This window comes from Cynara cardunculus, assembly GCF_001531365.2.
Source record: "Cynara cardunculus var. scolymus isolate 2C chromosome LG 6, CcrdV1, whole genome shotgun sequence".
NCBI lineage: Eukaryota > Viridiplantae > Streptophyta > Magnoliopsida > Asterales > Asteraceae > Cynara > Cynara cardunculus.
The window spans coordinates 16,188,008-16,194,771 of NC_037533.1; the positions used below are offsets into that span (position 1 = coordinate 16,188,008).

General features: G+C 35.6%; 1 protein-coding gene across 1 annotated transcript in view; it reads left to right on the forward strand.

The window, feature by feature from the left end:
* Nucleotides 1-5,261: 5,261 nt before the first annotated feature.
* The window catches only part of LOC112514779 (two-pore potassium channel 5-like), an 8,552-nt gene continuing 7,049 nt past the window's right edge, over nucleotides 5,262-6,764 (forward strand). Inside the window, exon 1 of the mRNA XM_025121381.1 lies at nucleotides 5,262-5,368. The gene's annotated coding sequence lies outside the window, so the exon portion shown is untranslated. The remainder of the gene's footprint in view (nucleotides 5,369-6,764) is intronic.

Here is a 6,764-nt window from a genome sequence, read left to right on the forward strand (position 1 = left end):
TCATTTTAGAGATTTTAACTTCTAGTTTTCTATTTTAGAGCAATTATAGAGAATTTATTGGAGATGCTCTAAGTGTCCTGATAGACTGATTTATAGGACTTAAGTTTATGATACTAAACACTTTTGTAACCTATGTGAAAGTGTTGCTATAAGTTTATAGAAAACTTTTGTCTTAAATAGTTTTTAAGACACTTTTAAAATTAATGAAGTGCTTTATTAGTTTTATTATGGGCACTTTTGAAAACTGTCCTATAAACGCATTTTTGTAGGATGTTTTTACAAATAATATCAATTAAAAAATTAATAGGAAGTTTTATTCTAAAATTGTCATAAAATTTTATTAAAACGTCCAAAAGCATTCTATAAACTTATTGCAACATATTTACATAGGACACAACTTTGTTTGGTCTTATAAACTTAAGTTCCATAAATGAGTCTAATATGACTCTTGGGAGGTGTTTGGTTCATAGAATGAATTTGATGGAATTGGAATCTAAAAAAATCTGGCTTTGAAAGAACTGAAATAAAATTTGATGTAATTTGACTATGCATTTGGTTGGTAGTAATTGGAATGGAATCTCTTAAAAAATTGAATTTCCATCTTTGTTTGGGGGGAGGGTGGGGTGACAGTTGTAATGACAACAATAGTGGCATAATGGTGGGGCCAGCCACCGCCACGACACCCATGCCCCCCTCCATGCTCTCGGCCTATCTCATCGCCACCATCCTGACACCCATGCCCCCTCCATGCTCTCGGCATCTCTCATCCCCACCACCCACGAGTGTGGGTGGTGGCCAAGGTGGTAACCCCTTGTACCCCACCATGACCTACCTCATTGCATCCCTATCCCACCCCTACACCCACATTCCCATGCCCCATCCCCACTTGCATCCTTACAAGGTGGGTGGGGGTGGTTATTATGACGACAATAGTGTTGGCATGGTGGTCGGTGGGGGTGAGGTGGGTGTTGTTGGTTGCTGTAATGATAGTAGTGGCATAATGGTCAGTTGGGTGGGGTGGTTGTTGTAACGACAATAGTGGCACATGGTCGGTTAAGTGGGGTGGTGGTTGTTGTAACGACAACAATAGTGGCATGATAGTTGGGTGGTGGGGATGGTTACTAGGACGATGATAGTAGTGGCATGATGGTCGATGGGGTGAGTAGCCGGTGGGGATGGCTGTAGGCGGGTGAGGGTGGAGATGGGTGGGTGATGGGGTTGGGGTGGAAACTATGTCGACAACAATAGTGGTATGGTGGTCAATGGTGGGTGTGGATGGGGGAGGGGTGGGTGGCAGTTGTAACAATGACAGTAATGGTATGGTGGTGGGGTAGGGGTAAGGTGTGACAGTGACAATAGTAACATGTAGCATGGTCGTGGTGGCAGGGGTTGGGTGGTATTGGTTAACGAGATGGAATTCAATTCCTTCATTTATACCAAAGAATGATGAATTCTTAAATTTGTGGAATTCATAGGATTTCATCCATTTCAATATGTGAACCAAAAAATGGAATTAAAATTTTGTCAAAGAAATTAATCATTCCAATTTTCTTAAATTCTATGAACCAAACAATACTTTAAAAAATTTAACGTTTTATGATCCTAATTTTGTTGTAATAATTAACAACCACTATACATTTTCTCACCACTAAATATTAATGATGAGAAGTCAATTAACTTTTGACCTTATGCTAATTGTATCTATTTAATTTGGTGATATCATAGGCGTGATGCATATGTTCGTTATAGGCGCCGGGAGATAAAACGGTTACGCCGGGTAGGAATGGAACCTAATATTAGAGAGTCAGGTAGGTTCATGACACGTGATATTGTGTGTGTGTGTGTGTGTGTCTTAACAGATGCTCTCAGCATCTAGCATGTAGCTCATTTGTTCAAATGCACAACAGGTTCAAGTTTGAATACTGTGTGAGACAGGCTTGAACCACTCCACTAGTCTTGAGTTAGTTCTCAAATATTTCCTCACATGTGGTTCATAGGTGTAGGGTTCTGTGTAGGCCTTGTCAAGGTTGTGAGTAATTAACATTTTGCTCAACTATGTGTTAATGAATAATTATTATGACTTGAGATCATGTGAGACCAACCTGTTTTCATGAGACTCGTAACATTAAACATTAACAACAAATCACTAAGAAAGTACAAAAAAACATTGAATCTTCATAACAAAAACACTTGAATTGAAGGTTTGTTTTTGTACCTTCGTAGTGTTTTTGTAGTGAATGTTCAATGTGATTTTGTGCTTCACACCTATACTCATGGGTTTCAAGAAAACAGGTTGATCTCACATCCTCACTAGAATCCAACCCTATTCATTATTGTATGGCATAGACGTCCTCTTTATACAAACATCCGTGTAACATTAATTAAATGGTTATGGTGATTCTGCGGGTGATGTTGTTTTCTAGCGAGGTTTTTTTTGGCAGTGGTATTCATCATTCATCATAAACCCACTTTTCCGATGGATTTCTGGTGGTAAAAAGCTTCATTTTTTGTGGTGTACTTATGTTCATCAACAATACTGATATTGAAGCTTTGAATTGTTCTTTAGGACGCAAGACGAATGGTACATATCGAAATTTCATGGGACATTCTATCGATGGAGACCAAGCGACATCGAACAGAACATCAAAACCTTCTTCTAAAGATCGTCTACTGAAGCTCGGGAACTCAGATGATGTATGGGATACAATCATCGTCTTTGTTCTCTACTTGGGTTCAAGTATGGTTACCTTTTATGTTGCCGGACACCACATTTGTGGAAAGAAAACAAACAGCATCCTTGATGCTTTTTATTTCTCCTTCGTTATAATGACTTCTGTTGGGTATGGCGATCTTTCTCCCAATGACACTCTTGCATTAATATTTGCTTCTCTCTTCTCTCTTTCGGGCTTGTGTGTTATTGGGAAAGTGCTAAGTATGATATTAAACGCTGTAGACGAGCAACAAATAGATAACTTGCGTAAACTTTTGTCAAGTGAGGATCAAACAGTCGCTACTAGGAAGGAATCAATCCTGAAAAAGTTCAAAAGAAAATTGGTCATCCTTGCGGTGCTTATGGTTGTTGGGACGCCTTTCGTGGTTTTGATCGAGGATTTGGACTTTATTCATGCCTTGTATTGTGTCAGTATAACGATCACAAGTGCAGGTACAGAAAAATGTTTCTCAACAAAATATGGAAGGATCTTCGCACTAGTTTGGATGTTATTTGGTGTTATGTATAAAGGTTACGTGTTCTTCATTTTTACGGAGGTATACATTGAAACCAAACAGCGGTCAGAAGTATTGAAAAGAAAGATAACACCTCCAGAACCGCCAAAGGATCATCTACCACCTCGAGGACCACCATCGCCAGCTATTCTACCAAAGATGCCAAGTCCTCCAAAGAAGCCTGATCTACCACCGATGTTTGGTACACCAGATCCTTATCCACCACCGATGTTTGGTACACCATATCCTTATCCACCACCGACGTTTGGTACACCATATCCTTATCCACCACCGACGTTTGTTACACCTGATCCTTATCCACCACCGATGTTTGGTACACCAGATCCTTATCCACCACTGATGGTTATTGTACCAGATCCTTATCCTTATTATCCACTTGGTATACCACCAAAGCGCATTGAACCACCATGGGTTGTTCAACCAAAGCCTTATCCGCCATTGGAGCCATCGAAGCCTCATCCACGACCGAAACGTGATTATGGTGATGATGGTGATCCAATGTAAGTAAAAGTAACCATGAGACATGTAATGTACTTGCTAGGCATGTCTGACTATTAATATTTATCATACAAGAAGGTTTCGAGATCCAATAAGTGGGCTCTATATGTCATACGGGACATTTGTGTTCTGTAATGACTTGGGTCCTAATTTCTTATGTTAATTGTCTACTTAATTTAATGATTCCACAGGATCCCTGACGATCTAATAGAGGAGGGCATGTCCACCCAAGAAGACGATGAAGCAGCTATAGTGAAAGAATTTGAAAGACTCGACGTCAGTGGCACGGGTAGGTTGACATTACGTGAAGTAATGAAGTCGTAACAAAGCAGCACGACATGAAACCATGTTTTTGGCCCGTATGGCGCTCCCGTATATAGTCTTTAAAAGGAAAAAGTCAATTGCGTTGAATTGATCATAAAAATACACTTGTTCAATTGGAATCGACCTTATAAGAAAAAACTCAAGACATGATTTCAACCACAATTTCATTGTTTAAGACCCCAAATCATGGTGTTTTTTACATTTATTATATAATCGCAATTTTTACATGAAACGATAAAATTGATTTAACGTATAGGCGAAAAAACACTTTAGTATTCCACATCGTATTTGACGTCATTTTTAGTTTGTTTTCACATTATGAAACAATACTACATAGTTCCACCATGTGAAACAGCACTACATTGATTCACATTAGCAACATTGTGTTGTTTCACAATATAAAACAACACTTTAATATTTCATATCACATTTTGTGCCAACTTTTCTTCTATTTGTTTTCAAATTATGAAACAACACTATATTGTTTCATCTTGTGAAACAATAGTTTATTGTTTCATATTAGCAACATTATGTTGTTTTACAATATGAAAGAACACTTTAATGTTTCACTTTTACATCACATTTCACTTCAACTTCGTTTTGTTTTCTTACTATATTACGCGAGTACCCTTCTAGTGTAAATAAAATTGTAATTCATAGTTTTTTTTTTTATTTCTTACTTAAAACGCTAGTACCTTATGGTTTAAAACTTGTTTTTAAGAGTTTTATGTTAAATGTATATAGGGTTGGATTCAAGCGATACTGGTTTATTTTCATATTGTGATACTACAAAATAACACAAAAACTTCACATCAAAATATTGTGAAGGTAAGAAAAACCTCAAATCTTCACAATATTTTACACTAAAGGTTCAGAGTCATTTAGGTGGTTTCACCTAGTCTCACATGATTCTAAGTCTCTCTCTCTCTCTCTATATATATATATATAAGAAATGAAATAAAAAGGGTATATTTCTTTTGGGACTGAAAATGTAGTTTTATGTTGAGGGGAGCGAATGTAAATTCTGAAAAGATAAGGGGCACTATTAGCAACAAGACCACCAAATATGAAGGACCTGTTTTGAAAAAAGTACATGTCTATTAAGAGAACTTAATGTTGAAGCCGACAAAACCATGGTGATATTTGAAGCTTACGACTAGTCAACTAATATGTCAAAAAAATTGCATATAAATGTTGCTAGCTAATCAATGAACAAAGTTGCCAAGACATTGCAAATATCAGTGACTTGAAATTAGAGCCTGAATTTCATACTTGGCTTTCGGTTTTTCATCGATTCAAGGTAAAATACTTAACACCAAACTTCGTGATTTTTACGTCTAAAGCTTCCCTTTTAAGAGATCTATCGAACCACAGTAGCCTTATATTTTAGATTTGTGTTTTTAAGGTTTGGTTTTGATGTTCAAGTTTTGTTGAGTTTTAGTTAAAAACTAAATCTTTAAACGAGAAAATGAGATTCAATACTTGATATTTTTGTTTCTATAGTTGAAGAAATGATTTTCTATGATTTGTGGTTGAAATTGAATCTTACCGTTATCACAAATTACTGAGTTCTTCCTTCAGTGGCTATATATATATATATATATATATATATAAAGAGAGAGAGAGAGAGAGGGAGCGATCAAATACAAACTGCTCCAGTTTATACAAACCTTACAAACTAATTACAACCAATCACATAAATCCATGTGTTTTCTTTTTTTTATTTATAAGGGTATTATGGTCATTTGAATTTACAATAGTTATATTTGATAATTATTTAATATTATTAAATAAGTTTGGTAACAACATAATATTTATATAAATATGGATGATATATTGATTAGCACAATATTAGCAAAGATCTAATTGGGTTATCCATTAAATTTTTTGAAAAAAAATCGCCACATTTTAAAAAATGTAGGATAATTTTGTTTTAAAAAATCGTCACTAATTTCCAATGAAATAGACTCAAACTATTTAATGATACAAGGTAATTTCCAATTAAACAAACTCAAGTTGTTCAATGATACAATGTAATTTCCAATGAAACAAACTCAAACTGTTCAATGAAACATGGTCATATATGATTGCATCAAGTTCATATGTATAACAGCTGTAATGAAACATGTTTATATTCATAGAGATGTATAACAATTTGTAATGAAACAGGTTCATAGGTCATATGTGATTGCATCAGGTTCATATGTATAACACGTGTAATGAAACATGTTCATAGGTCATATAGGATTGCATCAAGTTCATACGTATAACAACTGTAATGAAACAAGTTCATAGTATATGTTTTTCTCTGTTTTGCCTTTTCGTGTCTTCAATATGAATTCTTTCTTTTCTTTCTCTTTTTTATTTTACTTATTTAGTTTGTTTCAATCTTGATCCTTCATCAAAAAATGGATTGATGTGATAGTTTGTAAGGTTTGTATGAAATGGATGGTTTGCAAAATAACCTCATATATATAGACTTGGGATCATGTGAGACCAACCTGTTTTCGTGAGACCCGTGACACCATTTTTTTACATTTGAAACTTCACAGTAAAATGTTGTGAAGGTAAACAGTAAAATGTTGTGAAGGTAACCTTCATAGTGTTTTTGGTGTGAAGGTTTGGATTTTTTTTTACCTTCACATTGTTCTTGCTGTGAAGTTTCAAGTGTAAAAAGGTGGTCTTACGGGTCTCAT